Source organism: Trichomycterus rosablanca, unplaced genomic scaffold (assembly GCF_030014385.1).
Source record: "Trichomycterus rosablanca isolate fTriRos1 unplaced genomic scaffold, fTriRos1.hap1 scaffold_95, whole genome shotgun sequence".
Taxonomy (NCBI): domain Eukaryota; kingdom Metazoa; phylum Chordata; class Actinopteri; order Siluriformes; family Trichomycteridae; genus Trichomycterus; species Trichomycterus rosablanca.
The window spans coordinates 134,525-152,103 of NW_026947259.1; the positions used below are offsets into that span (position 1 = coordinate 134,525).

At 46.7% G+C, this 17,579-nt stretch overlaps 15 non-coding genes across 15 annotated transcripts; 11 read left to right on the forward strand and 4 right to left on the reverse strand.

The window, feature by feature from the left end:
• Positions 1-1,168: 1,168 nt before the first annotated feature.
• trnav-uac (transfer RNA valine (anticodon UAC)) lies at positions 1,169-1,241 on the forward strand. Its single transcript has one exon. It is a non-coding gene; the product is annotated as a tRNA-Val (tRNA).
• A 108-nt stretch (positions 1,242-1,349) lies between these two features.
• Positions 1,350-1,422, forward strand: trnav-aac (transfer RNA valine (anticodon AAC)). The gene has a single exon. It is a non-coding gene; the product is annotated as a tRNA-Val (tRNA).
• Positions 1,423-1,505: 83 nt separating this feature from the next.
• trnad-guc (transfer RNA aspartic acid (anticodon GUC)) lies at positions 1,506-1,577 on the forward strand. The gene has a single exon. It is a non-coding gene; the product is annotated as a tRNA-Asp (tRNA).
• A 337-nt stretch (positions 1,578-1,914) lies between these two features.
• Positions 1,915-1,986, reverse strand: trnag-ucc (transfer RNA glycine (anticodon UCC)). The gene has a single exon. It is a non-coding gene; the product is annotated as a tRNA-Gly (tRNA).
• Positions 1,987-2,932: 946 nt separating this feature from the next.
• trnav-cac (transfer RNA valine (anticodon CAC)) lies at positions 2,933-3,005 on the forward strand. Its single transcript has one exon. It is a non-coding gene; the product is annotated as a tRNA-Val (tRNA).
• Positions 3,006-3,109: 104 nt separating this feature from the next.
• trnav-uac (transfer RNA valine (anticodon UAC)) lies at positions 3,110-3,182 on the forward strand. The gene has a single exon. It is a non-coding gene; the product is annotated as a tRNA-Val (tRNA).
• A 350-nt stretch (positions 3,183-3,532) lies between these two features.
• Positions 3,533-3,604, reverse strand: trnag-ucc (transfer RNA glycine (anticodon UCC)). The gene has a single exon. It is a non-coding gene; the product is annotated as a tRNA-Gly (tRNA).
• A 1,789-nt stretch (positions 3,605-5,393) lies between these two features.
• trnag-gcc (transfer RNA glycine (anticodon GCC)) lies at positions 5,394-5,464 on the reverse strand. Its single transcript has one exon. It is a non-coding gene; the product is annotated as a tRNA-Gly (tRNA).
• Positions 5,465-6,347: 883 nt separating this feature from the next.
• Positions 6,348-6,420, forward strand: trnav-cac (transfer RNA valine (anticodon CAC)). Its single transcript has one exon. It is a non-coding gene; the product is annotated as a tRNA-Val (tRNA).
• A 104-nt stretch (positions 6,421-6,524) lies between these two features.
• On the forward strand, positions 6,525-6,597 carry trnav-uac (transfer RNA valine (anticodon UAC)). Its single transcript has one exon. It is a non-coding gene; the product is annotated as a tRNA-Val (tRNA).
• A 683-nt stretch (positions 6,598-7,280) lies between these two features.
• trnag-ucc (transfer RNA glycine (anticodon UCC)) lies at positions 7,281-7,352 on the reverse strand. Its single transcript has one exon. It is a non-coding gene; the product is annotated as a tRNA-Gly (tRNA).
• A 946-nt stretch (positions 7,353-8,298) lies between these two features.
• Positions 8,299-8,371, forward strand: trnav-cac (transfer RNA valine (anticodon CAC)). The gene has a single exon. It is a non-coding gene; the product is annotated as a tRNA-Val (tRNA).
• A 5,485-nt stretch (positions 8,372-13,856) lies between these two features.
• trnav-uac (transfer RNA valine (anticodon UAC)) lies at positions 13,857-13,929 on the forward strand. The gene has a single exon. It is a non-coding gene; the product is annotated as a tRNA-Val (tRNA).
• A 108-nt stretch (positions 13,930-14,037) lies between these two features.
• On the forward strand, positions 14,038-14,110 carry trnav-aac (transfer RNA valine (anticodon AAC)). The gene has a single exon. It is a non-coding gene; the product is annotated as a tRNA-Val (tRNA).
• Positions 14,111-14,193: 83 nt separating this feature from the next.
• On the forward strand, positions 14,194-14,265 carry trnad-guc (transfer RNA aspartic acid (anticodon GUC)). The gene has a single exon. It is a non-coding gene; the product is annotated as a tRNA-Asp (tRNA).
• The last annotated feature ends 3,314 nt before the right edge of the window (positions 14,266-17,579 follow it).

The window sequence follows — 17,579 nt, forward strand, 5'->3', positions numbered from 1 at the left end:
CAACTGCTTGGAAGGCAGCTATGCTCACCACTATACCACCAACGCAGGCGACAAAAGCACCACCCTGTTAGAACCCGTTGCTGCAAGCAAGTGCTGGTTTTGTCTTTGTGGCTCTGTGAAGGGGAGTTGGTCTCCAAGACTTGTTCTTTGGTGAGTAATTGTGCTAGGAGGTCTTTTAGCAGTCAGCTGATCTCTCTGCATCACATCAACAAAGAGAACAACTGCACAACAGCTTTCACCATCACCCCAGCTGTGTGCCACCACATTATTGGTCTATCAGGACTAGCAGAGAGCTTTCACACCCCTTTCCTCCAATGGCTGCACGGTGAGTTTGCTGATGTCACAGCTGGGATTCAGACAAAGAGCTTTTGAATTTCTGGAAAGGGAGGGGACCAGTAGAAGTGATCAAGTCCTGTGGATGAGTGGAGGCTCCCAGCAAGACCCAGGTTCATTTTAGTGGAATACTGCTTGGACTCCTTCTGCTGCACATTGCAAAGTTTCCAGGGATGCAAGGAGACTCTCATAGCCCTGTGGAAGCAGGAGAACACCTGGGTGCCTTTCTGCAAATCTGCTCTCTCATCTGTAAGTTTCATTTCAAAGTTTCATTGACCATGACTGAGATCTTTCTCACTTGTTGTACTGAATTAGTTTGGAATGGGAGGCTTATGTTACTGAGCCAGTTTGGCCATTTAGCATGAAGCAAAGGCTGCTTGTGGAAGATGCAGTTTGTGCTTAGCTGTGGGGACTGGGTGCTTGTGTCTTGTGCCGTTTGCCTGGCTTCACACTTTGATGCCATGCTTTTGTGTTGCTGCAAGTGCTACTTTTGCTTTCTCTGCTTTAAAGGCACACAGACACGTGTTTGCTGCTTTAGCTTTTTGTTGTTGGTAAGCCCATGGCCCATGACTTAGTCAGTAGAATTGAGCCAGTTCTTTGGATGAGTGAAGCCTCTGATGAGTGCTGCAACACAAGTGGCACTGAGCTGAGGCATGCAGTTTCTGTAGTGTAGTGGTCATCACGTTCGCCTCACATGCGAAAGGTCTCCGGTTCGAAACCGGGCAGAAACAATGCTTACCCTTTCTGCATCGCTTGATAACTTTCTGCCCATATGTTTGTTTTGAGTCCCTTTTTAATCCAGACACTAAGCTGCAGCCAGGAGATGCATATCTCAGTTTCTGTAGTGTAGTGGTCATCACGTTGGCTTTACACGCGAAAGGTCCCCGGTTCGAAACCGGGCAGAAGCAGCTGAGACTTTTTATGCTTCGCATGACAACATTCTTCCTTCATCTAGGTTTTGAATTTCAGTTTATTCCAGACACAAAGCTGCAGCCAGGAAGTGCCCCACTCAGTTAGTTTCTGTAGTGTAGTGGTCATCACGTTCGCCTAACACGCGAAAGGTCCCCGGTTCGAAACCGGGCAGAAACATCTTTGCTGCAGGTGGCCTTTCTGTTCACCTCAAGTGGTGAGAGTTTCAGGGAGGTATGCCTAATCGATGCCCCTTTTGCTCGTCCTCGTTAGTATAGTGGACAGTATCTCCGCCTGTCACGCGGAAGACCGGGGTTCGATTCCCCGACGGGGAGACGGCATTGTTTTTGCCGCTAAGCGCATGGCATGGAAGAGTGACTAGTCTGCATCTGATTTTCTTTTTGAGTCTTCTCAAACTGCACGTGGCACATTCCTTGAAGGTAACACTGTTTGGTCTTGGTGACATTAAGTAGAACAAGGGCCTTTCCATGAGATTAGAAGAATGGCCACTGTCCCTGTGTACAGCTCCTGTTTGGCTGGATTCTACCACTGAACCACCAATGCTGCACATGCCCAGCTTCAGACCTTCCTGGCTGAGATGGTGGAATTATGTTGCAGCGAGCAATATGAAAGCTACTTTTTGTTCCCTTGGCACCTGCTGGTTAAAGGGTATGCGTTGGCCGGGAATCGAACCCGGGTCAACTGCTTGGAAGGCAGCTATGCTCACCACTATACCACCAACGCAGGTGACAAAAGCACCACCCTGTTAGAACCCGTTGCTGCAAGCAAGTGCTGGTTTTGTCTTTGTGGCTCTGTGAAGGGGAGTTGGTCTCCAAGACTTGTTCTTTGGTGAGTAATTGTGCTAGGAGGTCTTTTAGCAGTCAGCTGATCTCTCTGCATCACATCAACAAAGAGAACAACTGCACAACAGCTTTCACCATCACCCCAGCTGTGTGCCACCACATTATTGGTCTATCAGGACTAGCAGAGAGCTTTCACACCCCTTTCCTCCAATGGCTGCACGGTGAGTTTGCTGATGTCACAGCTGGGATTCAGACAAAGAGCTTTTAAATTTCTGGAAAGGGAGGGGACCAGTAGAAGTGATCAAGTCCTGTGGATGAGTGGAGGCTCCCAGCAAGACCCAGGTTCATTTTAGTGGAATACTGCTTGGACTCCTTCTGCTGCACATTGCAAAGTTTCCAGGGATGCAAGAAGACTCTCATAGCCCTGTGGAAGCAGGAGAACACCTGGGTGCCTTTCTGCAAATCTGCTCTCTCATCTGTAAGTTTCATTTCAAAGTTTCATTGACCATGACTGAGATCTTTCTCACTTGTTGTACTGAATTAGTTTGGAGTGGGTGGCTTATGTTACTGAGCCAGTTTGGCCATTTAGCATAATGCAAAGGCTGCTTGTGGAAGCTGCAGTTTGTGCTTAGCTGTAGGGACTGGGTGCTTGTGTCTTGTGCCGTTTGCCTGGCTTCACACTTTGATGCCATGCTTTTGTGTTGCTGCAAGTGCTACTTTTGCTTTCTCTGCTTTAAAGGCACACAGACACGTGTTTGCTGCTTTAGCTTTTTGTTGTTGGTAAGCCCATGGCCCATGACTTAGTCAGTAGAATTGAGCCAGTTCTTTGGATGAGTGAAGCCTCTGATGAGTGCTGCAACACAAGTGGCACTGAGCTGAGGCATGCAGTTTCTGTAGTGTAGTGGTCATCACGTTCGCCTCACACGCGAAAGGTCCCCGGTTCGAAACCGGGCAGAAACAATGCTTACCCTTTATGCATCGCTTGATAACTTTCTGCCCATATTTGTGTTTTGAGTCCCTTTTTAATCCAGACACTAAGCTGCAGCCAGGAGGTGCTAGACTCAGTTTCTGTAGTGTAGTGGTCATCACGTTCGCTTTACACGCGAAAGGTCCCCGGTTCGAAACCGGGCAGAAACATCTTTGCTGCAGGTGGCCTTTCTGTTCACCTCAAGTGGAAGAGTGACTAGTCTGCATCTGATTTTCTTTTTGAGTCTTCTCAAACTGCACGTGGCACATTCCTTGAAGGTAACACTGTTTGGTCTTGGTGACATTAAGTAGAACAAGGGCCTTTCCATGAGATTAGAAGAATGGCCACTGTCCCTGTGTACAGCTCCTGTTTGGCTGGATTCTACCACTGAACCACCAATGCTGCACATGCCCAGCTTCAGACCTTCCTGGCTGAGATGGTGGAATTATGTTGCAGCGAGCAATATGAAAGGATTTGCAAGCTACTTTTTGTTCCCTTGGCACCTGCTGGTTAAAGGGTATGCGTTGGCCGGGAATCGAACCCGGGTCAACTGCTTGGAAGGCAGCTATGCTCACCACTATACCACCAACGCAGGCGACAAAAGCACCACCCTGTTAGAACCCGTTGCTGCAAGCAAGTGCTGGTTTTGTCTTTGTGGCTCTGTGAAGGGGAGTTGGTCTCCAAGACTTGTTCTTTGGTGAGTAATTGTGCTAGGAGGTCTTTTAGCAGTCAGCTGATCTCTCTGCATCACATCAACAAAGAGAACAACTGCACAACAGCTTTTACCATCACCCCAGCTGTGTGCCACCACATTATTGGTCTATCAGGACTAGCAGAGAGCTTTCACACCCCTTTCCTCCAATGGCTGCACGGTGAGTTTGCTGATGTCACAGCTGGGATTCAGACAAAGAGCTTTTGAATTTCTGGAAAGGGAGGGGACCAGTAGAAGTGATCAAGTCCTGTGGATGAGTGGAGGCTCCCAGCAAGACCCAGGTTCATTTTAGTGGAATACTGCTTGGACTCCTTCTGCTGCACATTGCAAAGTTTCCAGGGATGCAAGGAGACTCTCATAGCCCTGTGGAAGCAGGAGAACACCTGGGTGCCTTTCTGCAAATCTGCTCTCTCATCTGTAAGTTTCATTTCAAAGTTTCATTGACCATGACTGAGATCTTTCTCACTTGTTGTACTGAATTAGTTTGGAGTGGGAGGCTTATGTTACTGAGCCAGTTTGGCCATTTAGCATAATGCAAAGGCTGCTTGTGGAAGCTGCAGTTTGTGCTTAGCTGTAGGGACTGGGTGCTTGTGTCTTGTGCCGTTTGCCTGGCTTCACACTTTGATGCCATGCTTTTGTGTTGCTGCAAGTGCTACTTTTGCTTTCTCTGCTTTAAAGGCACACAGACACGTGTTTGCTGCTTTAGCTTTTTGTTGTTGGTAAGCCCATGGCCCATGACTTAGTCAGTAGAATTGAGCCAGTTCTTTGGATGAGTGAAGCCTCTGATGAGTGCTGCAACACAAGTGGCACTGAGCTGAGGCATGCAGTTTCTGTAGTGTAGTGGTCATCACGTTCGCCTCACATGCGAAAGGTCTCCGGTTGGAAACCGGGCAGAAACAATGCTTACCCTTTCTGCATCGCTTGATAACTTTCTGCCCATATGTTTGTTTTGAGTCCCTATTTAATCCAGACACTAAGCTGCAGCCAGGAGATGCCCATCTCAGTTTCTGTAGTGTAGTGTTCATCACGTTGGCTTTACACGCGAAAGGTCCCCGGTTCGAAACCGGGCAGAAGCAGCTGAGACTTTCTATGCTTCGCATGACAACATTCTTCCTTCATCTAGGTTTTGAATTTCAGTTTATTCCAGACACAAAGCTGCAGCCAGGAAGTGCCCCACTCAGTTAGTTTCCGTAGTGTAGTGGTCATCACGTTCGCCTAACACGCGAAAGGTCCCCGGTTCGAAACCGGGCAGAAACATCTTTGCTGCAGGTGGCCTTTCTGTTCACCTCAAGTGGTGAGAGTTTCAGGGAGGTATGCCTAATCGATGCCCCTTTTGCTAGTCCTCGTTAGTATAGTGGACAGTATCTCCGCCTGTCACGCGGAAAACCGGGGTTCGATTCCCCGACGGGGAGACGGCATTGTTTTTGCCGCTAAGCGCATGGCATGGAAGAGTGACTAGTCTGCATCTGATTTTCTTTTTGAGTCTTCTCAAACTGCACGTGGCACATTCCTTGAAGGTAACACTGTTTGGTCTTGGTGACATTAAGTAGAAAAAGGGCCTTTCCATGAGATTAGAAGAATGGCCACTGTCCCTGTGTACAGCTCCTGTTTGGCTGGATTTCAGATTGCCTCAGGTTACGCTTGTCTCTAGTGAAGAAAAAGCAGTCGATGCATTGGCCGGGAATCGAACCCAGGCCTCCCGCATGGCAGGCGAGAATTCTACCACTGAACCACCAATGCTGCACATGCCCAGCTTCAGACCTTCCTGGCTGAGATGGTGGAATTATGTTGCAGCGAGCAATATGAAAGGAGTTTCAAGCAACTTTTTGTTCCCTTGGCACCTGCTGGTTAAAGGGTATGCGTTGGCCGGGAATCGAACCCGGGTCAACTGCTTGGAAGGCAGCTATGCTCACCACAATACCACCAACGCAGGCGACAAAAGCACCACCCTGTTAGAACCCGTTGCTGCAAGCAAGTGCTGGTTTTGTCTTTGTGGCTCTGTGAAGGGGAGTTGGTCTCCAAGACTTGTTCTTTGGTGAGTAATTGTGCTAGGAGGTCTTTTAGCAGTCAGCTGATCTCTCTGCATCACATCAACAAAGAGAACAACTGCACAACAGCTTTCACCATCACCACAGCTGTGTGCCACCACATTATTGGTCTATCAGGACTAGCAGAGAGCTTTCACACCCCTTTCCTCCAATAGCTGCACGGTGAGTTTGCTGATGTCACAGCTGGGATTCAGACAAAGAGCTTTTGAATTTCTGGAAAGGGAGGGGACCAGTAGAAGTGATCAAGTCCTGTGGATGAGTGGAGGCTCCCAGCAAGACCCAGGTTCATTTTAGTGGAATACCGCTTGGACTCCTTCTGCTGCACATTGCAAAGTTTCCAGGGATGCAAGGAGACTCTCATAGCCCTGTGGAAGCAGGAGAACACCTGGGTGCCTTTCTGCAAATCTGCTCTCTCATCTGTAAGTTTCATTTCAAAGTTTCATTGACCATGACTGAGATCTTTCTCACTTGTTGTACTGAATTAGTTTGGAGTGGGAGGCTTATGTTACTGAGCCAGTTTGAGTGAAGCCTCTGATGAGTGCTGCAACACAAGTGGCACTGAGCTGAGGCGTGCAGTTTCTGTAGTGTAGTGGTCATCACGTTCGCCTCACACGCGAAAGGTCCCCGGTTCGAAACCGGGCAGAAACAATGCTTACCCTTTATGCATCGCTTGATAACTTTCTGCCCATATTTGTGTTTTGAGTCCCTTTTTAATCCAGACACTAAGCTGCAGCCAGGAGGTGCTAGACTCAGTTTCTGTAGTGTAGTGGTCATCACGTTCGCTTTACACGCGAAAAGTCCCCGGTTCGAAACCGGGCAGAAGCAGCTGAGACTTTTTATGCTTCGCATGACAACATTCTTCCTTCATCTAGGTTTTGAATTTCAGTTTATTCCAGACACAAAGCTGCAGCCAGGAAGTGCCCCACTCAGTTAGTTTCTGTAGTGTAGTGGTCATCACGTTCGCCTAACACGCGGAAGGTCCCCGGTTCGAAACCGGGCAGAAACATCTTTGCTGCAGGTGGCCTTTCTGTTCACCTCAAGTGGTGAGAGTTTCAGGGAGGTATGCCTAATCGATGCCCCTTTTGCTCGTCCTCGTTAGTATAGTGGACAGTATCTCCGCCTGTCACGCGGAAGACCGGGGTTCGATTCCCCGACAGGGAGACGGCATTGTTTTTGCCGCTAAGCGCATGGCATGGAAGAGTGACTAGTCTGCATCTGATTTTCTTTTTGAGTCTTCTCAAACTGCACGTGGCACATTCCTTGAAGGTAACACTGTTTGGTCTTGGTGACATTAAGTAGAACAAGGGCCTTTCCATGAGATTAGAAGAATGGCCACTGTCCCTGTGTACAGCTCCTGTTTGGCTGGATTCTACCACTGAACCACCAATGCTGCACATGCCCAGCTTCAGACCTTCCTGGCTGAGATGGTGAAATTATGTTGCAGCGAGCAATATGAAAGGAGTTGCAAGCTACTTTTTGTTCCCTTGGCACCTGCTGGTTAAAGGGTATGCGTTGGCCGGGAATCGAACCCGGGTCAACTGCTTGGAAGGCAGCTATGCTCACCACTATACCACCAACGCAGGCGACAAAAGCACCACCCTGTTAGAACCCGTTGCTGCAAGCAAGTGCTGGTTTTGTCTTTGTGGCTCTGTGAAGGGGAGTTGGTCTCCAAGACTTGTTCTTTGGTGAGTAATTGTGCTAGGAGGTCTTTTAGCAGTCAGCTGATCTCTCTGCATCACATCAACAAAGAGAACAACTGCACAACAGCTTTCACCATCACCCCAGCTGTGTGCCACCACATTATTGGTCTATCAGGACTAGCAGAGAGCTTTCACACCCCTTTCCTCCAATGGCTGCACGGTGAGTTTGCTGATGTCACAGCTGGGATTCAGACAAAGAGCTTTTGAATTTCTGGAAAGGGAGGGGACCAGTAGAAGTGATCAAGTCCTGTGGATGAGTGGAGGCTCCCAGCAAGACCCAGGTTCATTTTAGTGGAATACTGCTTGGACTCCTTCTGCTGCACATTGCAAAGTTTCCAGGGATGCAAGGAGACTCTCATAGCCCTGTGGAAGCAGGAGAACACCTGGGTGCCTTTCTGCAAATCTGCTCTCTCATCTGTAAGTTTCATTTCAAAGTTTCATTGACCATGACTGAGATCTTTCTCACTTGTTGTACTGAATTAGTTTGGAGTGGGAGGCTTATGTTACTGAGCCAGTTTGGCCATTTAGCATAATGCAAAGGCTGCTTGTGGAAGCTGCAGTTTGTGCTTAGCTGTAGGGACTGGGTGCTTGTGTCTTGTGCCGTTTGCCTGGCTTCACACTTTGATGCCATGCTTTTGTGTTGCTGCAAGTGCTACTTTTGCTTTCTCTGCTTTAAAGGCACACAGACACGTGTTTGCTGCTTTAGCTTTTTGTTGTTGGTAAGCCCATGGCCCATGACTTAGTCAGTAGAATTGAGCCAGTTCTTTGGATGAGTGAAGCCTCTGATGAGTGCTGCAACACAAGTGGCACTGAGCTGAGGCATGCAGTTTCTGTAGTGTAGTGGTCATCACGTTCGCTTCACACGCGAAAGGTCCCCGGTTCGAAACCGGGCAGAAACAATGCTTACCCTTTATGCATCGCTTGATAACTTTCTGCCCATATTTGTGTTTTGAGTCCCTTTTTAATCCAGACACTAAGCTGCAGCCAGGAGGTGCTCGACTCAGTTTCTGTAGTGTAGTGGTCATCACGTTCGCCTAACACGCGAAAGGTCCCCGGTTCGAAACCGGGCAGAAGCAGCTAAGACTTTTTATGCTTCGCATGACAACATTCTTCCTTCATCTAGGTTTTGAATTTCAGTTTATTCCAGACACAAAGCTGCAGCCAGGAAGTGCCCCACTCAGTTAGTTCCTGTAGTGTAGTGGTCATCACGTTCGCCTAACACGCGAAAGGTCCCCGGTTCGAAACCGGGCAGAAACATCTTTGCTGCAGGTGGCCTTTCTGTTCACCTCAAGTGGTGAGAGTTTCAGGGAGGTATGCCTAATCGATGCCCCTTTTGCTCGTCCTCGTTAGTATAGTGGACAGTATCTCCGCCTGTCATGCGGAAGACCGGGGTTCGATTCCCCGACGGGGAGACGGCATTGTTTTTAAGATAAGATAAGATAAGATAATCCTTTATTAGTCCCACAATGGGGAAATTCACATTGTTGCAGCAGCAAAGGGATAGTACAGCACTCAGTAAAAAAATAAAAATAGACGATAAAAAATAAAAAATAAAAATAGTACAATGTATAACAATAATAATAAAAAGTCAGAAAACTCTAAAAATATTTACAATAACTGCACGTGAGAATATTGCACATTGTAATAGTTACACATGGGGGAAAAAAAATTGCACATTTTAATGAATAATAATTTAAAGTGTGTGTGTGATCTATCTGGAGCAGTGCTGGTTGTATAATCTAACAGCAGCAGGAAGGAAGGACCTACGGTACCGCTCCTTCCCACATTTAGGGTGAAGCAGCCTGTCACTGAAGGAGCTGCCCAGTGCTGCCAGAGTCTCATGCATGGGGTGGGAATCATTCTCCAGCATGGATGCCAGCTTGGCTAACATCCTTCTGTCTCCCACCACCTGCACTGGGTCTAAGGGGCTCCCCAGGACAGAGCCGGCCCTCTTAATGAGTTTGTTCAGTCTCTTCCTGTCCGCTGTAGAGATGCTACTGCCCCAGCATACCACTCCGTAAAAGATGGCTGATGCCACCACTGTGTCAAAGAAAGTCCTTAGGAGTGCCCCCCGCACTCCAAATGACCTCAGTCTCCTGAGTAGGTAGAGTCTACTCTGACCTTTTTTATAAAGTGCGTTAGTGTTAACTGACCAGTCCAGTTTGTTGTTTAGATGAACACCCAGGTACTTATAAGAGTCCACTCTCTCAATGTCCATTCCTTGGATGTTCACCGGTGGCAAGGTGGATCTGCACCTGCGGAAATCCACCACCAGTTCTTTGGTCTTCCCCACGTTTAACTGGAGGTGGTTCAGCAGACACCAGTCCATGAAGTCCTGGATCAGTTCTCTGTACTCGCTGTCCTCGTCATTGTTTATAAGTCCGACAATTGCTGAGTCATCAGAGAACTTCTGGAGGTGACAGTCCGGTGATCTGTACATGAAGTCAGCCGTGTACAGGGTGAAGAGGAATGGTGCCAAGACCGTTCCCTGAGGGGCCCCTGTGCTGCTGACCACCATATCAGACACACAGTCCCGTGCCCTCAGATACTGTGGTTGGTTGCTGAGGTAGTCCAGTATCCAATTGGACAGGTGACTGTCCACTCCAACATGATCCAGTTTGTCCTTCAGGAGCCCCGGCCGTATGGTGTTAAAAGCACTGGAGAAATCGAAGAAGGTTATTCTCACAGTGCTCCCAGGCTTCTCCAGGTGAGAAAGAGTTCCGTGTAACAGATGGATGATGGCATCATCCACCCCAACGCCAGGCTGGTAAGCAAACTGAAGAGGGTCCATGGATGGGTTCACCAGAGGGCGGAGATGGGTAAGGACCAGCCTCTCCAGTGATTTCATCAAATGTGAAGTCAGTGCCACCGGTCTGTAGCTGTTTAGGTCCTTTGGGTGCTGTGTTTTTGGCACAGGTACCACACAAGATGTTTTCCACAGCTGTGGTACTCTTCCCAGCTTCAGACTCAGGTTAAACATGTGCTCGACTACCCCGCACAGCTGATCTGCACAGGACTTGAGGAGCCTGGCACTGATGCCATCTGGACCCGCAGCTTTCTTCACTTTGATTTTCTTCAGCTCATTCCTCACCTGGGCTGTTGTGAAGGACAGATTGGAGCATGGAGGCTGGGTGTTGGAGTGCGTGAATGGGAAGTTAAAGTTGCCAGCAGATGAACCAGTAGGGGGTGGCTGTGATAAGGGCGTGAGTGTGAGAGACGGGGGAGGGCAGCATGTTGGTGGTGCCACAGAAGGGGGGTACAGCTGTGATGTCTGTGTAGGGGGATGGACATGTGAGTGATCAAATCTATTGAAGAACAAATTGAGTTCGTTCACCCACTTCTGGTCCCCCACCACCTGGGAGTCGGGCTTCTTGTGACCAGAGATGGTTTTAAGGCCTTTCCAAACTCCACTGACATTTTTCTGCTGTAGTTCTTCTTCCAGCTTCTTCCTGTAGCCAGCTTTCCCCTCTCTGATCTTCCTTCTCAGTTCTCTCTGCACAGCTTTCAGCTCATCCTTATCGCCCGATCTGAAGGCCCTCTTTTTCTTTTTTAGGAGAGCCTTTATGTCAGGATTTATCCATGGCTTATTGTTGGAGAAACACCGAACAGTCTTGGTGGGGACAGTGTTCTCCACACAGAAGTTGACATAATCCGTGATGCAATGAGTGAGACTGTCAATGTCCTCCCCATTAGGGTCACACAGTTCTTCCCACACTGTTGTTTCAAAACAGTCCTTTAGAGCCTCTTTAGTCTCCTTAGACCATTTCTTAACTGTGCGGGTGACTGCTGGTTCTCTGTGCACAAGGGGTTTGTACACCGGCAGAAGATGAACCAGATTGTGATCAGATCTTCCAAGGGGAGGGAGAGGTGATGAGTTATAAGCCTCCTTAGTGTTGGCATAAAACAAGTCCAGTATTTTATTGTCTCTGGTGTGGCAGGTTACATATTGTGTGAAGGTGGACAGAGTGGAGGATGGAGAAACATGATTAAAGTCTCCTGAGATGAGAAGGAGGGCTTGTGGGTGCTGTGTCTGCAGCCTGCACACAGCTGCGTGCAGGACGTCACAGGCAGCGTCAGCGTTAGCAGAGGGCGGGACATACGCAGCTATCGCGATAACGTGCGAGAATTCCCTCGGGAGATAGTACGGTCTCATGCTAACGGCTAACAGTTCAATGTTCTTACAGCAGATCTGTTCCTTAATAGCGATGTGCCCAGAGTTACACCATCTTTCATTCACAAATACTGCCAGTCCTCCTCCCTTCCTCTTACCGCTCTCCGCTGTCCTGTCCGCTCGGATGAGGTGAAAGCCGTCCAGAGATACGAGCGTGTCCGGGATGAGCGTGTTGAGCCAGGACTCTGTAAACACCATAACGCTACACTCCCGATACTCCCTCTGATGCCGCGTTAGCGCCGTCAGCTCGTCCATCTTATTGGTGAGAGATCTTACGTTCCCCATAACGATGGAAGGAAGAACCGGTTTATAACGTCTCTTTCTATCCCGACGTAGAGCTCCAGCCCGTCTCCCCCGCTTCCTCCTCCTCAGCTCGCGGGGGATGTCGTGCCTCTCATGCGGTAGCACAGCTGTGTTGCTAAGCGCTAACAGCTGATTCCTGGTGTAAACAATAGGAGCGTGGCTCCGCAAGGGATCTCCAGACACAGTCGTAAACAGCGAAAAAAATAGTGCAAAAACAATAACAAGCACAAGTTTGGTGTCCATTGTGCATAAAAACAAGTACAAACACTTAGCTAACAAAAAGGAAAAACTTAAGTACTTACAAGAAAGGAAAAAAGTAGAAAAAACTCAAACATGAGCAGGAGCTGTTGCAACAGGCAGCCACATCCGCGGCGCCAAAGATGCCGCTAAGCGCATGGCATGGAAGAGTGACTAGTCTGCATCTGATTTTCTTTTTGAGTCTTCTCAAACTGCACGTGGCACATTCCTTGAAGGTAACACTGTTTGGTCTTGGTGACATTAAGTAGAACAAGGGCCTTTCCATGAGATTAGAAGAATGGCCACTGTCCCTGTGTACAGCTCCTGTTTGGCTGGATTCTACCACTGAACCACCAATGCTGCACATTCCCAGCTTCAGACCTTCCTGGCTGAGATGGTGGAATTATGTTGCAGCGAGCAATATGAAAGTAGTTGCAAGCTACTTTTTGTTCCCTTGGCACCTGCTGGTTAAAGGGTATGCGTTGGCTGGGAATCTAACCCGGGTCAACTGCTTGGAAGGCAGCTATGCTCACCACTATACCACCAACGCAGGCGACAAAAGCACCACCCTGTTAGAACCCGTTGCTGCAAGCAAGTGCTGGTTTTGTCTTTGTGGCTCTGTGAAGGGGAGTTGGTCTCCAAGACTTGTTCTTTGGTGAGTAATTGTGCTAGGAGGTCTTTTAGCAGTCAGCTGATCTCTCTGCATCACATCAACAAAGAGAACAACTGCACAACAGCTTTCACCATCACCCCAGCTGTGTGCCACCACATTATTGGTCTATCAGGACTAGCAGAGAGCTTTCACACCCCTTTCCTCCAATGGCTGCACGGTGAGTTTGCTGATGTCACAGCTGGGATTCAGACAAAGAGCTTTTGAATTTCTGGAAAGGGAGGGGACCAGTAGAAGTGATCAAGTCCTGTGGATGAGTGGAGGCTCCCAGCAAGACCCAGGTTCATTTTAGTGGAATACTGCTTGGACTCCTTCTGCTGCACATTGCAAAGTTTCCAGGGATGCAAGGAGACTCTCATAGCCCTGTGGAAGCAGGAGAACACCTGGGTGCCTTTCTGCAAATCTGCTCTCTCATCTGTAAGTTTCATTTCAAAGTTTCATTGACCATGACTGAGATCTTTCTCACTTGTTGTACTGAATTAGTTTGGAATGGGAGGCTTATGTTACTGAGCCAGTTTGGCCATTTAGCATGAAGCAAAGGCTGCTTGTGGAAGATGCAGTTTGTGCTTAGCTGTGGGGACTGGGTGCTTGTGTCTTGTGCCGTTTGCCTGGCTTCACACTTTGATGCCATGCTTTTGTGTTGCTGCAAGTGCTACTTTTGCTTTCTCTGCTTTAAAGGCACACAGACACGTGTTTGCTGCTTTAGCTTTTTGTTGTTGGTAAGCCCATGGCCCATGACTTAGTCAGTAGAATTGAGCCAGTTCTTTGGATGAGTGAAGCCTCTGATGAGTGCTGCAACACAAGTGGCACTGAGCTGAGGCATGCAGTTTCTGTAGTGTAGTGGTCATCACGTTCGCCTCACATGCGAAAGGTCTCCGGTTCGAAACCGGGCAGAAACAATGCTTACCCTTTCTGCATCGCTTGATAACTTTCTGCCCATATGTTTGTTTTGAGTCCCTTTTTAATCCAGACACTAAGCTGCAGCCAGGAGAAGCCCATCTCAGTTTCTGTAGTGTAGTGGTCATCACGTTGGCTTTACACGCGAAAGGTCCCCGGTTCGAAACCGGGCAGAAGCAGCTGAGACTTTTTATGCTTCGCATGACAACATTCTTCCTTCATCTAGGTTTTGAATTTCAGTTTATTCCAGACACAAAGCTGCAGCCAGGAAGTGCCCCACTCAGTTAGTTTCTGTAGTGTAGTGGTCATCACGTTCGCCTAACACGCGAAAGGTCCCCGGTTCGAAACCGGGCAGAAACATCTTTGCTGCAGGTGGCCTTTCTGTTCACCTCAAGTGGTGAGAGTTTCAGGGAGGTATGCCTAATCGATGCCCTTATTGCTCGTCCTCGTTAGTATAGTGGACAGTATCTCCGCCTGTCACGCGGAAGACCGGGGTTCGATTCCCCGACGGGGAGAAGGCATTGTTTTTGCCGCTAAGCGCATGGCATGGAAGAGTGACTAGTCTGCATCTGATTTTCTTTTTGAGTCTTCTCAAACTGCACGTGGCACATTCCTTGAAGGTAACACTGTTTGGTCTTGGTGACATTAAGTAGAACAAGGGCCTTTCCATGAGATAAGAAGAATGGCCACTGTCCCTGTGTACAGCTCCTGTTTGGCTCTATTTCAGATTGCCTCAGATGCTCACCACTATACCACCAACGCAGGCGACAAAAGCACCACCCTGTTAGAACCCGTTGCTGCAAGCAAGTGCTGGTTTTGTCTTTGTGGCTCTGTGAAGGGGAGTTGGTCTCCAAGACTTGTTCTTTGGTGAGTAATTGTGCTAGGAGGTCTTTTAGCAGTCAGCTGATCTCTCTGCATCACATCAACAAAGAGAACAACTGCACAACAGCTTTCACCATCACCCCAGCTGTGTGCCACCACATTATTGGTCTATCAGGACTAGCAGAGAGCTTTCACACCCCTTTCCTCCAATGGCTGCACGGTGAGTTTGCTGATGTCACAGCTGGGATTCAGACAAAGAGCTTAGGCTTGTTCGAGATGAACTGCGCCTCGCCTTGGTGGTCAGCGAGAGCTGCCGGTTGCAGTTGGGGGAGGAGGTTAAAAGAAAGCCGTCAAGTCGGACAGTCGCCACCTGCAACCCACGTGAGCTACAGCGGATCTCGTGGCGTTTGCGTTCTGCGTGGCTGATGAAGCGAATCTAACTAAAATCGAACTAAACATTCTTGATCATTGAGCAGGTTAAGCCCAGCGTTTGTTTTCCAAATCCATAGTGGTGAATATAGATGACCATAAAGTGTCAAAATAAGTTTCTGTAAATAAATATAGTTTTACTCATCATTCATTTATCTTGTAGATTGTAGATTGAAAAAAAAGAAAGAAAAGTTCTAACAAACATGTTATCAAACACATATTTATGTTAATGAATAGATTTAAATATCTGTCTACAACAATTTAAATAAATAGACCTTAACTAAGTAGCCTATTTTTCAAGACTATTGAAACATTTCACATGAAAACGTAAGAATACATAATTCCAAATATATAATTTGTTCAAGGTAGAATCTGTGAATGTGATAAACAATGTAAAAGTGTTCCAAAAATAATTAGATGGAAATTATAAAGTGCACTCAATCAGACCTTAATCATTATGGTTGTGTATATGGTAAATAGACTGCAATTATATTGTGTCAAAGTGGCTTAAAGTCCAAACTGTCTATATCAGGGGTCATCAAACTACGGCCCGATGCTTCTGTGAGCAGACTTTTTCGAAGTTGAAACACCTTAAATCTCCAACCAGATCCAGACTCACTGATCAACATTTATTAGCTATTATGACTGGCAGTAACAAATATGGAACCTGACGCTTACTGTCGTCAGGCAAAAGCAGACTCACAGTTCACACTGTATGAGGAAGGATAATGGAAATTATTGAAATAAATACAATTTCTGCATTACCATTATGAAGTACAATTATACAAAGCACAGACAATACATCCAGTATACATAGTAAATAGCTTTTTTGGGTGTGTTTACTATTTCACCTGCGGTCCGGCCCCCGAAACACTGAAGAACAGTAATCTGGCCCTTTGGTTAAAAAGTTTGAGGACCCCTGGTCTATATAATTATTTTGTCTACGTAAGGAATTAATCACATTTACCCTTCTTTAGGCTTGTTCCAAAAACACAACATTTTGTAGAGGATGTTGTCCCCCTCTATAGTCTCTCAGAATTTAGAGGTCATTTCAGACTCACCAAAGGACAAGTGGAGGTACGTAGAGTATGTGGAAGCCACATAATCATCCAGATGTTATCATGATAACCGTCTTTTCTCTCACTTACTATTTAGGATCTTATAAACACGTTTGGCCCTGTCTATATGAATCCACAGCAAACAAAATTGCCACTGACAAAGAGTGTCCTAGCCTGTCTATGGACACTCGAACCAGGAGTCATATAGGGGTATTTCAGACCGATTCAGTATCACAAAATCCACTCTTGCCAAACATCTCCATGAGTTTTGTACTCTGGTAAATACACACATGGCACACCACATTTCCTGTCCTTTAGGACAAACCCTGCACAATTCTTTGTTAGGCTTTCAAGCAGCTGGATTTCCAAACACTATCTGTGCAGTAGATGGATGCCACATTCATATTCAGAAGCCACACTGTGACAACCCCCTGGCATATTTTAACAGGAAACAGTTCTATTCTATCATTCTCACTGGATTTCTGAAAGCAAAGTTTAGGAGACTCTGATGCCTGCACATGAGGAATGTCCAGTCCATCAGCTCAGCAGTGTCAGCTTGTTGCATTCTACACAATGTTTGCTTGGAGCCAGGAGACCAAGGTGATGATGTGCAGGATGAAGAGAATGATGAACAGCATTCACTACAACCTCACAACCAAGATGCAGTTTATTATAGAGACATAACAAAAAAAATGTTTTGTGTCATCTTTAACTTCATGCCTGTTGGAGATCATTTTATGTTCAACTTGCTTAACTGTTCACAGTAACAGTAATTGTGACCAGGGTGCCCAAATGTTCGCACACCACTGTATTTTATAGATGCATTGTTAAACAGTAAACTTCAGTATGCTCACCAATGTGCCCAGTATGAGTCGCTAATGAATAATGTGGTTAATAAGTACATTGTACAATTGTGTAGAAGTTTGTGCTTCTTCGAGCATGGACACATCAGTTATTTAGGCATTGATGATGAATAGTGGCTGTGGTTTATTGAAGATGAATCTCTTAACACAATCATCATCTGAACAAGATTGTTTTGTTCTTCCAGAACAGCTTACCTTCTGGCCTTGGTTCTTGTAAAGAAACATGACACCATGCACATCCACACATTTTTATTTATGTAGCATATTTAAAATGTTTACAAAGTTTACAGAGAAGAATGAAAAATAAATCAAAGTGTAATAGTGATAGTGGTATTAAAACAGTTAAGATATAAAATATTAAAGCAATTCAGATTGCTTTATATTAATAAAATTAGAAGACAAGAACCATCAGAAGTTCTAGAAAAACATCAAGATAAAAAGATCTGTTACATTAAAGAATATCAGGTAGCCTACTTGAGTCTTTTCATGATATGGAATGATAATTATGACATATGTTGCAATTTGTACGAAAATAAACTGTCATGCTACTAGAAAGCATGATAGTATTTCGCACATATCAGGTCTTTAAGACAAATAAACTGAGATTTACATTTTAGAATGAAACGAAACAACCGCCAGAGGATTCAGCGGAGCTTC